General features: G+C 36.5%; 1 pseudogene; it reads left to right on the forward strand.

Moving 5' to 3' along the window:
* Positions 1-13,777: 13,777 nt before the first annotated feature.
* Positions 13,778-18,471, forward strand: LOC118004027 (annotated as a pseudogene).
* The last annotated feature ends 271 nt before the right edge of the window (positions 18,472-18,742 follow it).

The raw sequence follows: 18,742 nt of genomic DNA on the forward strand, positions 1-18,742 counted from the left end.
TACTGGATATTTGTTATATGCTAAGTACTTCCAGAAGTGAAGGGGACATAGTGTTTAGCAGGTCAGATTCAGTTCCTATACTCTTATAGCTTATATATTAGAAAGACAGATGTTCAATATACAACACAGATGTAACAATAGACAATGAGTGAGAAGATACAGGGAACTGAGACACAAGGAACTAAGGGAATATACAAAAAAAAAGGAACTTGACCTTAGGGCCAGGGAGGTAACTTTTGAACTAGCAATGTTCAAAGCAAGACTATTACAAAGGAGTAGGAGTTGGTGAGACAAATATTATCCCAAACCACATCCACAGATCCGTACTATAAAAACTTGGCCTACCACTGCTTATTTTTTTTTTAAAGGTTTTATTTATTTATTTGACAGAGAGAGACACAGCGAGAGAGGGAACACAGCAAGGGGAGTGGGAGAGGGAGAAGCAGGCTTCCCGCGGAGCAGGGAGCCTGATGTGGGACTCGATCCCAGGACCCTGGGATCACGACCTGAGCCGAAGGCAGACGCTTAACGACTGAGCCACCCAGGCGCCCCACTGCTTACTTTTAAAAACAAAATAAAATTGGGCATTTTGGGAAGTCACTTTGGCCATGACAGATCAGTATGAAGACTACAGTGATATAGAACATTCATATGCACTCCACTTCTCAAAACTGCATCCAGGATGATGGTACAACTGAATAGCATCTTGTAGAAGGTATGGTCCTGTCTTTTTAAAAAGAGGTGGATCATCTTGAATATTAAGTAAATATCGGAGTATTCACAGAAGGATATAAAATAAGCTTTTAGTGACCTGTTAAAATCACTCTTTTAATGGACTTCTAAGCATTATTCAATTTTTTACTAAGTGAATTAATTCAATGAGACATTACACATTTGGGGAAAAAAAATCTTCTGAGAGCCATTCTCCAAGAAGTACCTCATGAAGAACATAAGAGAAGAGCTATAGACAGCATCTCATTACAAAATGACAGAACTTTTCTTTTTTTGTAATTGAACTGTAGTTGACATATTAGATTGAGGTGTACACCATAGTGATTCAACATCTTTATATATTAGGAAGTGGTCACCATGATAAATCTAGCTACCATTTGTCACCAAAGTTCTTACAATATCATTGACTATATTCCCTATGCTGTACATTATATCCCTGTGACTTATTTATTTTATAATTGGAAATTTGTACCTTTTAATACCCATCACCTATTTCAACCCACTTCCAACCCCCTCTCCTCTGGCAAACACAAGATTGTTCTTTGTACCTAGAAAACTGTTTCTGTTTTGTTTGTTTCATTTTTTAGATTACATATATAAGTGAAATCATGTGGTATTTGCCTCTCTGACTTACTGCACTTAGCATAATACCCTCTCTTATTATCCATGTTGTTACAAATGACAAGATTTCATTCTTTTTTATGGCTGAGGAATGCTCCATTAGAATATTCCTTTGTGTGTATATATGTATATATGTTTGTGTGTATGTGTGTGTATGTGTATCTCCTTTACACACTTATCTATCAATGGACACTTAGGATGCTTCCATATGTTGGCTATTGTAAACAATGTTTCAATGAACACAGGGGTGCACATACCCTTTTTAATTGGTATTTTCATTTTCTTCAGAGAAATATCCAGAAGTGGAATTGTTGGATCACATAATAGTTATATTTTTAATTTTTTGAGGAGCCTCCATATTGTTTTCCATAGTGGCTGTACCACTTTACATTCCCACCAACAGTGCATGAGGGTTCCCTCTTATCCATATCCTTGCCAGCACTTGATATTTCTTGTCTTTTTATAATAGTCATCCTGAAAGGTGTGAGGTGATATCTCGTTGTGTTTTTTTTTTTAAAGATCTTATTTATTTATTTGAGAGAGAGAGACCACGTGCACACAGGTGCACTCAGGGTGGGGGGAGGGGCGGAATGAGAGGGAGAGAGAGAATCTGAAGCAGACTCCACACTTAGCACAGAGTCTGACATGGGGCTCCATCCCACAACCCCAAGATCATGACCTGAGCCAAAATCAACAGACACTTAACTGACTGAGCCACCTAGAAGCCTCTCAATTTTTAATAGGATTGTTTGTTTAAATATATCTCTGTTTATTATCTATCTATCTATCTATCTATCTATCTATCTATCTATCTATCATCATCATCAGCTATCTATCTTGAGTTGTATAAGTTCCTTATACATTTTGGATATTAACCCCTTATCAGATACAGCATTTGCAAATATCTTTTCCCATTCAGTAGAATGCCTTCTCATTTTGTTGATTTCCTTTGCTGTGCAAAAGATTTTAGTTTGATGTAGTCTCTTTGGTTTATTTTTGCTTTTGCTGCTCTTGCCTGAGGACACAGATCAAAAAAACAATTGCAAACACCTACCTCAAAGAGCTTACTGCCTATGTTTTCTTCTAGGAATTTTATGACTTCTAACCTTATATTTAAGTATTTAATCCTAAAATGGTAGAATTTTAAAGTGCATATTTGTTGGAAACTTACTGAACATCTATTTAATGCTAGGCACTTCTATTCTGAATTATTTTATTAGATCCTCTTGTTCTCAAAACAGTCTATAAAGTGGGATTTTTACTGCTTTTGTGAACATAAGGAAATGGAAACTTACAGGATAGAAATAATCTGTCAAGCTCACAAAGCAAATTAAACAGTAGAAAATGGACAGAAACATCAGCCTATTATTTCTGAACCTCTCCCTATAACAAATATTTATTAAGTCCGCAATGACTGGGTGGGGCCTACATTATTGGTGTTTAAAATGGAATCCCAGATACCATTCACCACAATGAGGAGCATTCCCTCACCAAATGCTACTGCATTTGAAAAGTGTTCTTTGACAACTGCCTCTAGAGAATTAAGGACATCTGCCTTATAGCAAAGAAACAGTTTTGGAAGACACATAATCATATATGGTCCCTCTGCCTAAACTCTTGGCATTTCATGCCCCTCAGGATTAAATGTAATATGTATGTAACTAATGTATGTAAAACGTATGTAAAAAAACTGGAAAATCTGATCTTGTGTCACCACCCACCTATTTTAAAATTCTGTATGTCTAAGGGTAAAGAAAGACACCTTTTAACACCCTCCTATCTCTCTCCCCTGCCCCAGACACAGGTACACAGACACACAGGACGTACGTATCTTTGAAAACTTAAACTATCTCTCAGCTTTAACACCACTTTCTCCAAGAAGTCTATTCTGTCCTTCCAAGTAAGTATTCCTGTCCTATGCACTCCTTGAAGTTCTTTTATTTAACCTTTATAACCTTGTATCTAAATTGTACATTTACAGGTCTATCTTCCCCACTGAACTGTAAGACATGAACAGCAATGAATCTTAGTTTTTTGTTGCCTCAAGTATTTGTAAGTTGGGGAAGGACTCTAATAAAAATAATCCAAGATTACAAATAGAAAATCAAGTGCACCTGTTAATATTTACTTAAAACGAGGAAATACATCACACACAAATAAAATATTAAAAGCTAACAAATAGTACAACATCCCGCACACAGAAAAATAACATTATAGTTTTATTAATTAATAGCCTAACATCTCTCTCTCTCTATATATATATATAGGTGTGTGTATATATATGTGTATGTATATATATAAGGGTGTGTGTGTGTGTGTATATATATATATATATATATATGGGTGTATATATAGAGAGAGATGTGTATATACACACACACACCATTTATACACATATATATATTTGTATGTGTGTATACACACACACACACACACAAACACCCCCCCAAACTGAGTCTGACCAATTCAAACCTAATTTTTCCTCTACCATCCACATTCTTCTAGTGTACAGCACCACTGGATACCTTTACATTATATTGTGTGATAATTTATGGACATACACCTTTTGACCATGGAGCCAGGTGAGGTAGCACAGTGGGCAGCAGGATTTCTACATACCATTTCTAGCTTGGGGTGACGAGTCTAAATTAATATATATAGCATTATCTGTGAACCACATGAATCTGTGCTACTACATCCAAACTACACATATGTAGTATGTATGTATGTATGTCTGTTTCTATCTACCCATCTACTTCTCAACACCAATTTCCCTTAGCTGGATCTCCAGACTGCCCCTGACAACTCCAATGCCACTCCTCCTGGAAAAAAGTATGTAGTAGGAAAACTGGAGTGTAGAGAGACAGAGGTTTTTATCAGTGCCTTTAAAATAGATTGATTTTGGGGCGCCTGGGTGGCTCAGTTGGTTAAGCGACTGCCTTCGGCTCAGGTCATGATCCTGGAGTCCCGGGATCGAGTCCCGCATTGGGCTCCCTGCTCGGCAGGGAGTCTGCTTCTTCCTCTGACCCTCCTCCCTCTCATGCTCTCTGTCTCTCATTCTCTCTCTCAAATAAATAAATAAAATCTTTAAAAAAAAAAAAAAAATAAAATAGATTGATTTTGCAAACACTACAAAATATGTGACCATGTGAACACATTGCCAAAGCCAGGGCTTTGAAAGGGCCTGTGTATATGCTTAAACTTCTCATTATGCTCACAACAAATCCACTTTTGAATAAAAGAATGAGGATGTGTCTTTTGTCACTTTTGAATTCCTTATTCCTAGTCCTGTGCCTGACATAGAGTAAGCCTTCAAAATATATTTATTAAATGAATGATTCAAATTTCATCATAATAGTTTTTAGTCACATCTTTGTAAGCCATGAATTGCTTTGTAAAATAGTTAAAAATAAAATGGGGTGGGAACAGTTCACATTATTAGTGATGCTATGTCCAGTTTAAAAAACAGCAACAAAATTCATCTGGTGCTATTCTTATTATAAGCACATTATTATTATTATTATTATTATTATTATTATTATTATCATCATCATCATCATCATCATCATCATAAATATTGTAATTCTACCTCTGTGTATTCTTAAGGTACTTCTTTCCTCTCTATGACTAAGAGGCAGTGGAGAACTTAGCTTTTGAAATACTTTTTCAGAAAGAATTTATTAACATCAGAGACATAAGACAAAAGGTCATGAAAAGTAAATTAAGAGACTTCTGCCTATCAACAGGAAAATGGGTAAACAAACCATGAATACCCGTACAATGCAATAACTATACCAGAAATAAACAGGAATAAACTACCAATGTATACTACAATACAGATAAATCTTCAAATAATTATGCTGTGTGAAGTAAGCCGGACAACATGCTATATGATTCCATTTACATCAAATTATAGAAAATGGAAATGAATTATGACAGAAAGCACATCAGGAGTTGTGAGGAGGGGTCACCAAGGCATGGGAAGAAAAAATAATAAACAGACAACAGGAAACTTTTGGGGGTGATAGATGTGTCCATATCTTGATTGTAGTGATTGTTTCATGGGTATACACATATGTCAAAACCATGAAAGTATATACTTTAAATATGTGTAGTTTATTATATATCAATTAGACATTAATAAAGGTGTTAAAAAATCAAAGGAGCACATATTTATTGTTGTGTTTCCAAAATAAAAGAAATTAATCAGCATTACATAGCACAGGCCCTTGAGAAGTTAGACTCAGCTATGTCCCAGATGTGTCCTCATTTGCCCAGATTTGTATGTCTGCTTGTATAAATCTTTACAGTGCTTTACCAATTCCTGAGCCTCCTCAAAGATTTATAAAGGGTAATATTTAGTAGAACATTCTTATCAGCATTTCTAAAGAATCCCTATTTCTAGAGTGTGCTCAAGGCCAAGAGGGATTTGACAAAGCAAATAATAGCCTATGTAATGAAAGAGAAATTCTTATTCTAAAACAAATGTACATCATTCTAAGACAAATGGATGGATACAGTCCCATTATATTAAAGCAACCTTTTTGCACATATGACACAAGGTCATTTTAAGTGAAGGAATACTTGCTTTTTAGAAGACCAAACTTAATATTGGATTTGTGTTAAGGACATTCCAACTACTTATTAAATACCTTGATATCTGCACCGGAGACTTCTGTAAAATTGACTTTACTACTTCAGGAGAGGGCTTTTATATAATCCGTGCCATATACTGGGATCTCCTCTGCCTCATTTCTACTCCATGTGGAATGTTTCTTGAATGACTATACAAAGAAATGTTATTAAATATGAAACAACACTAAAATGAATATAGCTTAGTTTATTTTAACTAATGTCCTTCTGGGAAAAAATATTAAAATAAAATTTCAAGATGACAGGAGACAGTCATGACCAAGATAGGCAAGTTGCATATCCTCAAACAACTGCTTATATCTACATAATACCTGTTTCAATGTTCCTATAATCCCAGGTCATAGGTAAGACAGGTATCAATCCTCACATTTTATTTTAAAAATAAAGGTCTCCCATAAATTCACATTTTAATGGACTTTAATTTTAAAAAGATAGGGGAGGTCTTCTTTCAGTCTCTCCTGTTCCCTCTCCTCTTATAGTCTGCTCTTCTGCACCTTTAGTTTTTCCTATGCTCATATAGATAGGTGAAGACATTGGAGTGTTTCTTTTCCTACATCACTCTTGACTTTTTTACTGCTCCCCCAACACACTGTACTTTCAAGGCTTACTCTGGTCCTTTGCTTAAACATTGGTTCCAGTTCTTGTAATACTGTGTTTCTACTAACAATTTACCACTTTTCTATGGATTTTCTGATCCCCTCCTTTGCAGATTTAATTACTTCCCCTAAAGACAGGTATTAATAGCTCTTAATACATACTGCTTCCCTTGCCCTTTAAACACACATTTTTCTAAATGAAAATATTATTGTATAATAGGTATCATTTACATATATTTTTCTCTTCAACCAGACTGTGAACTACTACATGTTGGACTAAATATGATCCACAATTGTTAAGAACTTCTTTGAGAAAGACAGACCTGGGGTGAATGCTATCTCTGTCTGATGCATTTAGGAATCTGGTTTTGGACAAGTTACTTTCTAAAAGTCATCTTACTTTTTCATATATGAAATAGAAATCATGACACCTGGTTTGCTGGAATATGTTAAAGAAGATACAATGAAATACTGTATGTAAAGCATGCCTGTACATAATATATGTTCAATAAATGATAACTAATGTTGTCAATGCTGTTTTATTGCTGTTATTGCTTTTGCAGTGACAGCTGACACCCAGGAAATCAAAATGTGTTTTTGAAGAGCTTCCAGTTACTCTCCAGGAGGTAAGCTCTTACAGATTTTCAGGCAGAAGAATATTATAGAGATCACGGGACAATATTCCTCACAGACATAACTGGTGTGATGTGACAGAGGCTGCTCCAGGGCAAATGAAGAGAACCACAGCCACAAAAGCCATCTGGGGTCTTCTGGGGCGTCCCAGCCCATAGGAGGTAATGAAAACATACATCACCTGTAACCTTTTAGGCCAACTGGGCTATTGAACGTAACAGGAGCATAACGGCTTTCCTGATGTGTCAGAAATTCTCCACTCCTGGCTACAGGTAGTTCACCAAATTGCTCAATGCTTATTGCTTCAATCTGCATTCAGCTTTAATATGCCCTATATGCCTGAATATTTTCTCCCAAAACCTTCAAGGCCCTAGGAAATTACTGTGCCCGCATGCCATACTCACTAAGTGACAAAGACCCTGAAAGTTGAAAATCAAGCCTGCTACACTATATATATAGAAATAAAAAGGAGAGAAGTCATGTTAAAAATAAACAGTTTCAAAGATTTCATGAAAAAAGTCAATGCAATTTGCAACTTCATTTGTTCTAGTGACAAGCTGATAAAATGTTGGTGGTACAAATACATCAGAAAATTTGACACAAATTGAAAGTGACTACACATTTCATTATCCCAAACTCCCTTGGTAATGGAAAATGATTGTTAAAGACAGCTTCTAATATGTCTTAGACATATGAAGCTGTCTATGGGAAATAATACCCTCGATTATCAGAAAAGATAAGCATTTGAAAGGAGGCAAGGGCTGTAGTGATTCCATGATCCAAGCCTCACTATTCTGATTATTGGCTGCACAAACAATTTCATTAAGAGATACTAAAATATACAAAGAAAACTATTATTAATGAAACACATTTAAAAATCGGGGTATGGAAATGACTCATGATTAATTAACAGAAAAGCCAATGTAGTCAGTCAATAATTAAAGCTTGACAAGATATTTATTGCAATTTTCCTAAAAGAGTGTTAACATATATTTAAATGGCCTTCTATTCATGGAAAGTGGTTATTTAAAAAAAATATTTAAAATATGGCACAACAAATTAAATTTTCTCTAGAAACTTTTGAAATGAAAGTATAATTAGAATCTAGTACATGGTCTTTTGAATTTACTTCATTTTTTTTTTTTATAATGCAGCTTTGTTAACACTAGTATGTTGTATCTTATGCAAAAAAAGGTTTATACAATCAAAGAGCCTAGATTCTTAGGAGTTAGAGAAGGCATAAGGATACAAAATGTTTATGCTAATACAATAACATCATATCATAGTACTTATTTCTTTATCTTACAGGGAAAACTGATCTCAGAAATTAAGGGCTCTTCCCAAAGCCACCCAACTAATAAGTGATAAAGGTGGGGTTTGAATTTAAGTATGCCTCACTTGAGAGACTCAACTATTTTCTCCTATGCCATTTCTTCTAATAAATTCTGATGCTGTATTTTATTTAATTCTGAATATATCTACTTTATATAATCCTTCATAATCATATATTAATTCAGAAAAATATCTTCCAATTCATCAATATGAAAAAAGAAAACACTCAATTCATTTAAAAATATTTACTGAGAACTTACTAATTCCTAAGTATCATGCTTAGCAGCCATCCACCAAATGCCATAATATAACAACAGTAATCATTTGAACAATTTCAATCACAAGTAAAAGAAACTCAACCCAATGGGACACCTGGGTGGCTCAATCGGTTAAGCGTCTGTTCCGCTCAGGTCATGATCCCAGAGTCCTGGGATCGAGTCCCACATAGGGCTCCCTGCTCAGCGGGGAGCCTGCTTCTTCCTCTGCCTGCCACCCCCTCCGCTTGTGTGCTCTCTCTCTCTGACAAATAAATAAATAAAATCTTAAAAAAAAAAAAGAAAAGAAAGAAACTCAACCCAAACTAACTCAAGCATCACATAGAGATTTATTGGCAGGGCACTAGCGATGTTTTCCTAAATGAGGGAAGAACTGCAGGAGCCAGAGCACCGTTGGGTCTCTAAGAGATAAGGCTTGAGCTTTTTCTCACCATGACTCTCTCCATCTCTCACCTCTACTTCTTTTAGGAAGTTGGCTTCATTTACTGAGGCTTCCCCATGTGATGACAGACATGGCCTCTATAGCTAGGAAGTCACATCATTACAGTCTGAAAGGTGAGAAAGGTTCCTGCAGCTTAGCATGTAAAGACATCAGTAAAGGGGGTGCTTGGGTGGCACAGTTGGTTAAGTGACTGACTCTTGGTTTCAGCTCAGGTCTAATCTGAGGGTCATGAGATGGAGCCCCATGTTGGGCTCCGATGCTCAGTACGGAGTGTTGGATTTCTCTTTCCCTCTCCCTCTGCACCCCCACCCCCGTGGTCTCTCAAAGAAAGAAAGAAAATCTTTACAAGTAATTAAATAAGTAAATAATAAAAACATCAGGGAAGGATTCTAACTGGCCAGCTAGGTTCACATAATGATCCATTACCAATCACTGGCCAGGGTGATGAAACATTATGGTTATTTAGGCTTGGGTTACAAGCCCACCTCTATCATCTGATAGATGGATATTGTGGTTGGGAGTTCCACAGAATTACAGGATTGCAGTGGAAGAAGAGCAGTTTCCTAAAGAAAGAGGCCAGGGGAGAGTTACAAATAGAAAATTAGGAAAGCAAACTGGATGATCAGAATTGGCAGACATCAGATATATACTAGCTAAAATTTGTTGAACATGTACTACATGACTGGTATTCTGAACATATTGCATGTATTGTATTATTTCATCTTCACAATGATAAGAAATAGGTTATATTTTTATCTCCAAAAAAGATTAATAAATTAAGGCTTAGAGAAATTAATAAATTGCTCAAGGAGGTACAGCCAGTAGCTAGAAAGGGCTGGACTGAACATAATGTCTGATGTAGCTCTTATAACCATTCTGTGCCACCTCCAGGTTTGGAACTGTTTTTTTTTTTTTTTACCCATTGCTACACACAGCATGATTTGTAGGTCCTGGGTGTCCTTCTTTGTGAACATTTTAGTTTGTTAATGTCACTAAAATATATTTAGAAGAAATAGATTTAGAAATAGATTTAAGAAATAGATTTAGAAATTGCATGTATCAGATGTATCTATAAAACAGGAAAATGAGTAGGAATATCACACTCATAATTTGGCTCTGTTATTTTAGTGAAGCCACTGAATTAATTTAAAACAAATAGTAACATGAACATGGGTAATCTTGTTTATACTTGCACCAAATATAATGCTTCAAACCTTTTCCTATAGACTGCTGCCAAAGCAGATATTTGTCTCTTTTTGAAATTAAACACTTGATAGTTTCAACCTCTATCCTCTATGCTGATTTTGTATGTATTCATTCCTGGGTTGAATTTCTTTCTCTTGACCTTGTTCACCAATCCCACCAGCAAATGTTATGCTGAGGCGCCTCTCTTTCATCCATGGTATTGATGTTACCATAATACTTACCACATTAATGACCATCCATTATCTATCTGATATTGTTGTTGTTTAATGTTTGTTACTCCATTGTATAACAAACTTTCTGAGTCAGGGATTATGTCTACTTTATTCATCATTGAATGCTCAGTGGCTAGCCAAGCATTTGGTAGAAGAATCAACCAACAGGTAATCTTAAATGAATAAATGGATCAATCTACTAATATTTTAATATATACAGCAGATATTTTGTCTAATCCAAAGTCAAATTCTGTTATTATTGTTTTGTTTTGTTTGATATTTAATGTTAAGATAAAATCTCATAGGACTAATGTTAGGTTTTCCCACTTTTGGCTTCTTTGTCAGATGGAAACATATTGAGATTTGTTCATACCACCCTGTCCTCGCTCACACTGTTTCCTTAGCTTACACTGCCCAACTTCTGCTTTTCTTCAGGGTAAATTCCCAGTCTCCATTCTAGATTTTTTCTATCACCACATTATCTATAAATCTGTTTTGACTTCCCTATGGTACTTTCTTCTCCACTCATGTTTCTATGGTACAATTCTATTAATGCCTTTATCATCTGTCACTGTTATTATAAGTTTAAATGCTTGTTTCTTGGAGAATGGAATCTGTCTCTAAACATGACTTCATATTCCTGGAAACTAACAGAATACTTGGAACACAGTGCTATTTTCATGTTCATCATTTTTTTGATCAATAGAACCTTATTTCTTGTGGAATTCATCTAAAAACTTTTTACCCATGGTCCTACCAAAGAACCACATTCTGAGGGTAGTAATGGCTCTGATGCTGATGGAGTTTAATTGACTGGGAGTTGAAAATACACAACTCCTGAGAAAAAGCCAGTTTGCTGAAGCAAAGACAAAACTGTACAAGAATGAAAGGATTTTGGGGGGAGAAGAAGGGGAGAATTATTAAAGGTATGACAAAGGAAGTTAAAATTCAAGATAGGAGTATATATTTTTCAATATTATGCAAATATTCCCAACGAAAACTTACATTCTGGGTGTGAATTTCCCTGGCCAAAAAAACTACTCATCTTCTACTTCTATCTTTTCCATTCTTTCCCCCAGATTTTCAATACCATCTATCCTCTCTTATTTGACATTCAATGTCAAGGCTCTTATTTGACATTCAATGTATGACATTAATCCCATGGCAAAATGACTTTGTAAAACAGGAGATGTAAGAGAAATATTTTACTAATGAAAGACCACATTGAAATGAATAATAAACTATAAAAAATGGTAACTCATGCTTAGGGAGGCAGCCAGGGAATCACACCGGAATCACCGGAATCACACTAACGTTCAAATTGTGATTGTCATTCACTGGTTATGAAAATTGTTTATTAACTCTCTGAGCTCCAGTTTCTTCCTCTGTATGACTGGATAATACCTACTTCATATGGTGATTGAGAAGAAGATAAAATAACATACAGAGCAACTGATGAATAGGTGCTCAGTAAGTGTGTACTGAATTGAGTTGAATTAAAAGAAACGTATGACCTTACATATTTATCTCATCCCATTCAAGTAATAGCCCATTTAAAAATTTCAGGGAAATTAAATTTAAATAAGTGAATTAACCTGTTCGTTTCCAAGTTAATAACTGGTACAATCAGGATCAAAATGCAGGAAGAAAAAATAAAATTGTATTTAAAAGGATATATTGTAACAATTACCATGTCAGAAAGATTCTTGAGCATATAGACAATAATACAGTATGACATATGAGAAAAATACTTACAATATTTACTCTGCAAATAGTGATTAATAATAAATTAATAAACATTTGCCAAATAATGAATCATACTTGATTTCAAGCAGGGAATGACTAATTCTTATCTTCTCCATCACTTCTATTAAAAGAAATACATGGTTATGCTCAAGTGATATCTCTGATATAAAAGTTTGAAGATCTAAGAGCTATTACTTATTGTGTGCAAGGTGTTAATACATCTCTTTGGAACTTCAGTGCATTTTTGGAGGAGAAACTTGATGGATCTTTGTAAATAATCCTAAATTTAGAGAAAAATAATTTAAAAAAAGTGTGATCTCAGATTAATGAGACAGTGGCTTCAGGATCCCATTCCACTCCAAAGCAGACTTTCCCTAACACTCATTAGCAATCTGAAGTTTTCAGGTCAGTTTAAACTTGATTCTGGAAAATTAAGTCCATCAGCAGCAGGTATTTATTGGAGAAAGTATTAACAGAAGCCTGGGTATTTCTGGAGCTGTGCTCCTAGAAGCATTTGCAGATGGGAGCTCTTTTCCTCCACCCTCCATTCGCAGTAAGGGAAGCCTGAGGCATTTTTCAATGAAGCCCCTCTGGGCAAACCCTAAGCGCCTGTCTTCCTGCTGTGTGTACCCAAACAAGGGAGTTGAGCAGGAGGTAGTAAAACAGGAGAAGATGAAAAGTGGCACCACTGAAGGCTCCTTTTAACTCTCCAAGTATGCAGCATCCAGTAAACAACAATCAGAACACACATGCCCTCTTGTCAGTACCTATGATCAGCTGGTCAAACATTGGTGACCCCCGATTGTACTCAGCAGCCTGGAAAATCGCACCTGAGGCAGAGTTTCAAAGCAGAACAGGCTTTTCCTGTTCTAGGAGCCTGGTACTAAGATCTCAGGACACAGTGCTAATCATTTCATGGATTTATGGACTTGATCTGGGAAGGTTTGGGGAATCACATGTTCACTCTCCTCCCTACACTCATGAAGGTGAACTTCACGAGTGTCCAAGTCAGAATTTTCCAGAGTCAAGCCTACAATCCCATCTCCCAGTTTTTAATATTGCTGCTTCCCAGAACAAAATAAAATAAATGCCACTTGAGACAAGTTGTTCACTCCCAATCACCTACATTTTTCGGTACCTCTTACAGGTAAAGCCAAACTCCAGTTTTCATAAAGAGCTAACTTAGTACTTATCTGGACAAGTGCGGTACCCAGGAAAAATGAAAGATCTCCAGACTGTGCTCCCAGGAGCTATGCTAATCTGAAGAAGACAGCACATTATTATTAAAGAGTAAAGATAACACATGTAAAGTATCTAGCTAGTAGAGCAATGTCTGATGCACCACTAGCATTTAATAATAATAGAATGGACAAGGTATTCCTTCCGCAACAGTATTAGTTCCTTTGTTCATTTATTCCTTTGCTCATTTCGGTGACTTGCCCTTTCACTGTCCAGGCAGAGAGGACTCTGTTACTCCTTTCAAGTATAACTACTGCAAATGTGTTCTTGGCTCAGCCCCTTCCCAGATACTGAGTTGCCTAGCAACCCAGCTTCCAGGGGTGTCCCTTCACCTGGGCTAGTGTACATCTCCCCCCTTCCCTGGCTCTCCCCCTTCTATGTGGATGCATGTACATATCTCTCTGCATCTCACTTTTCAACCTTGTGGCCCTTGAGTTTTAGGAACCTGAAGATGCTCAAACAGAAATCATCTCACCATATATTATTAATGGGAATGCTTTCTGTTTGACCATCAAATGAGCTCATTTTTAATTAAAGTCTAAAGCCTGACAAACTCTAAAAATATGTATTGCAGACAAGAAAAAAAGAGTACATTATCAAGATTGGCAAATTAAAAAACTGCAACTAAAAAAAAAAAAGTTACCAAATTTTGTCAGAAGAAAGTTTTTTATGCAAGCCTGAATTAGAATCCTGGCTCTTCTATTTGCTAGTTAAGAGACAGAGGGGGCAGGTCAGGCCAATTCATTTCTCCCAGCTGATGTTCCTTCCCCTGCGAAGTGAGGTTAATAAATCTCTCCTTTCCAGTCCCGAGGTCAGGAGTTATTTACAAAGACATACCAATGATAAACATTTACATTCACGAATCTTAGTATGTATCAGCATGTTAAGCACTTTGCATGATACATGATACCCTATATGAGAAGGAATATTTATATCCCCATTTAATATAGGAGAAACTGAGGCTGTATTACTATATTATATATTACATTAAAGTACAGATTACTTTTTAGCCAAAGCATGCCCTGTAATGTCATTAATTAATTATTATTATTATCCCTTCAAAAAGTAAGTGAACATAAGATTTACAAAGAGCCATGTTTGGTTTCTCTCAAGGAAATGAAGCTGTCATTCTGTGCCCACCACTTTCCCTCCACTGCCAGGCTTCGCAGATGCACCGTCTACACTTGCAGACTCCACTTATTTGTGACTCTTCCTTCCTTATGCTACTGCAATCTTCATCTCATCCCCACACCTCCTTGAATCAGGATGAAAAGGGAAATAATGTTTCTATTAAAACAATAAGGGGGCCAGAGTTGCATCATTTCTTAATTAATTGGATGATGCCTGTCTCTCTCCTCTCCTAATTACATGCTTCTCTTTTCATTTCCTACTTGTGATGAGAATCTACACTCTTAAATAAAATCAATATAAGATTTGAGTTGAATGGGTACCAACTTTACTCTGAGGGAAAATGACATTAGTTCACTACATCAGCTCAGAAAAAAACTTCAGAGTTATGAGGATTAAGTTAGCTTATTCTTGATTTACTCCACACATCATTATTGAGCAATGCTAAGTACTGGGCATAAATCAGTCAATAAGACAGATGTGCTTTCTGCTCTCATGGGGCCACATTAGCAGAAGAGACAGACCTTGTCTGTGTCATTGATGAGTGGGGATGGAAAGTGTGTATCTGTGTCTTATTTCACTTGATAGTAGTGTATGGTAGTAGTTATGGTTGTTACAATAATGTCTCATCTTTACTGGTGCTTATTATATGCCAGGCATTGTTCTGCACACCTTCCAGGTATGAACTCTTTTAACAACTATTCTAAACTGCAAGACTGGTCATGTCACTTTCCGATTTCAGTGGTTCTTCGCAGATCCACATTAATGGGTAAACCAACTGGGCATATAAAGGACATTAGAGTATTACAGGGCACTAAAACATCACTGGAAATAAACCTTGATGGGGAAAATCACATTTACCAGAACTCTTTTTAAGGAGAAGACAAAAAAATTGTTGGAAAAAGTAGTTTATATGTCTGCTGGGCATGGAGGGTGAAAATCTTCAGAAGGGAGGCTTAAGTCATAAAAGTTACTCTCTAAAGTGCCTTCAAGAGAAGATGGGTTCTGTTAACTTTCACCTTTGTTTGTCTTTGCCAAAAGGCAGTGGGCATGATGGAAACAAAAATGGGTTACTCTCTAGAACTGATGAGACACTGAGCATTGGCAATGTTCCTGGCCAATCTCTCATGCAATCCTCAGAGCTTCCTCTAAACATATGTTGGACAGAACTCAAAAACTATGATTCAAACAAACACGAATTATTGTCCCTCTAAGTCATTTTCATTCTTTAGACACGCCTTGAACTTCATAATTATATCAAACAATTTCTTACTTTACAAATCCTTCCTATTCTGGTGTCTATCTTTCTATCCTTAACTGCTACTATTCTGTCTCTGTATATGTTTGCACACCACTACTATTACTTTACCAATTTCTTTTCTAATTATTTGTTTATCTGACTTCACCATCAAGTATGAGTTCCATAAGCAAGGTAATTTGTCTTATTCATCTTGGTACTCCATTACTAATGTCCTGAATAACGCATATAGGTGTTATATTTACTAAATAACTATTTTCTACTGAAGGAAAAACCCCAGTAACTTGTTTACTAAGTCACAGTTACTGCATCCAAGAAAACTGTATGTACAGATCAGATATCCAATAAATATTTGTTGAATGTCTATATGATCATCTGATCCCTTGTTCCTCTAAAGAATGTTCACTTCATCTAATAAGAGCAAATCGTTTTCTTTTACTTTCTTTGGATAGTCTTTTTGCTATTCTTGTATTTCAGAACATTCAGAAGTGGTTTAGTTTCAAAATTCTGAAGTGTGTTAAAAATGTGTCATTTATAGACTAATTGGTAAAGCCATATAAATGCAATGATAGCAGCTCGATTTCTGGGTACAGTCTTGTTTGGTTCATCATAATTTGACAAGTTGGCATGTGTGAGGTTAATGAGAAAATACATTTTATCTGACATACGAGGCATTTAGGAGAGCAATAGTCACACTGATAAAGAATTACATGTTACACATATTGCATAGTCTTTGCAATTTTTCTTAAAAATATATAATGAATGGTTTGCTTTGCTGAATTCTAGTTAAAAAAAGAAAGAAAGGGCAACACCCAGACTTCGAAAGAGAAACAGAATGTCTTAATAACTTCATGTTCAAGGCAGAAGTTCAAGGCGATATCCCAGATGGGCAAACATGGACCTTACCCCCTGCCTAGTGTGGAAGCACACAACAGAACTGAATTATTTATCCACATTACTCTGAAAATAATTGTTTACAGTAATCATACCAGGTACATGCCACTAGCACTCACGAGCATCCTTTTAAAATAAGCTAACAACTACAAATATAGGGAAACAACCCTTTCCCTATAGGCAGTGAGTTGAGATCCAAATAGCATTCCTGTTATACCCACCAGAAGGAAAAAATTAACAAATTTTCCTCTCTAAATACTTGTTGGTGCCTACTATATGACAAGCACTGTGCAAGGTGTTAGAGAAGAAGACACAATGTCACTGCCCTCAAGGAGCACACAGTCTAGTGGGAAGAGCTTGAATTTATGAATGTTCCAGGGTAAGAACCTTTCAGGTGAGATTCAGCAAGTGAATCTTTTCAAAGACAGACAAATCTGGTTCTTTCTGAGTATAGTGGATGCCTAATTAGTTCTATGAGGATCTCTGTCCTAACATAGGTTATTCTCTAAGAAACAGAAGAACAGAGACAGTCTCTATTTTAAGTGCGAGGTCTAATCATTTCCCAACTTGGCAAAAGTTCTATAAGTCCAACTTCTTGTGCTTGTCATTAATGGTCTTACTTGCCACCTCTAGCACCAGTGTGTGGACATACCTGGCAAAAAATCACACAAAAACCCCAAATCAAACCAAAACAAACCAACAACAACAACAAAAACCAAACCAAACTAAAACAAAACAACAACAAAAAACCCCCACTTGTACATGTAAGGGACTTGAGATCACTATAAAGTATTTAAATATTAAGAAGTAGTAGGCCCGAAAAGGTTTGTGGGAGAACGGCTCTTTCCTTTTCATGTGGTGGCAGCCATCAGCTCAAAGGTAAGCCAAGGTAAGCACTTACAAGTGCATCCAGGAGCTATGGAAGAAGCAGCAGACCGATATAACGTGCTTTCTTCTCAGGGTGCCCTGTTGGGAGTACCAGCAGCTCTCTGCCCTCCACAGGGCCCCGTACCCAACCTGGTCCAATAAAATGCACAGACTGGGATACCAGGCCAAGCAAGGTTATATCATATGCCAGATTCATGTGTGATATGGCGACTGCAAATGCCCAGTTCCTTAGGGTGCTACCCACAGCAAGCCTGTTCGTGACGGTTTTAACTAGCTAAAGTGTGCCTGAAGCCTTCAGTCTGTTGCACAGGCGTGAGCTGGACACCACTGTGGGGCTCTGAGAGTCTTGAGTTCTTACTGGGTTAGCAAAGATTCCACATACAAATTCTTTGAGGTCATCCTCAGTGATCCATTCCTTAAAAGTATCAGAAGAAATCCCGACAACCAGTGCATCACCAAACCAGTCCACAAACACAGAGAGATTCAGGGGCTGCCATCTACAGGCTGCAAGAGCCGGGGCCTAGGAAAGGGTCACAAATTCCACCACACTATTGGTGGTTCTTGCCAGGCAGCATGGCGAAGACACAATACTCTCCAGCTCCACCATTACCACTAATATAAGAAATGTTCGTAAAATTCTTACCTAATAAACAATTTAGGACCGTCAAAAATAAATAAATATTAAGCGATAATAACAATATTTGGCGTTCATATTTAGATTCACTATTCACAAAATGTGCTTTCAAAGTGTATTTTCTTAGTGGCTGTGTCTCAGAATTACCTATACATGTTGTTAAAATCACCAATACCTAGACCCCAGACCAGCAGATTCTGATTCAGTAGGTCAAGAATTAGATTTTTAAGCAGTTTCATGGATGATTTGGAAT

This window comes from Mirounga leonina, unplaced genomic scaffold, assembly GCF_011800145.1.
Source record: "Mirounga leonina isolate KUSES-001 unplaced genomic scaffold, KU_Mleo_1.0 Mir_92, whole genome shotgun sequence".
Taxonomy (NCBI): Eukaryota; Metazoa; Chordata; class Mammalia; order Carnivora; family Phocidae; genus Mirounga; species Mirounga leonina.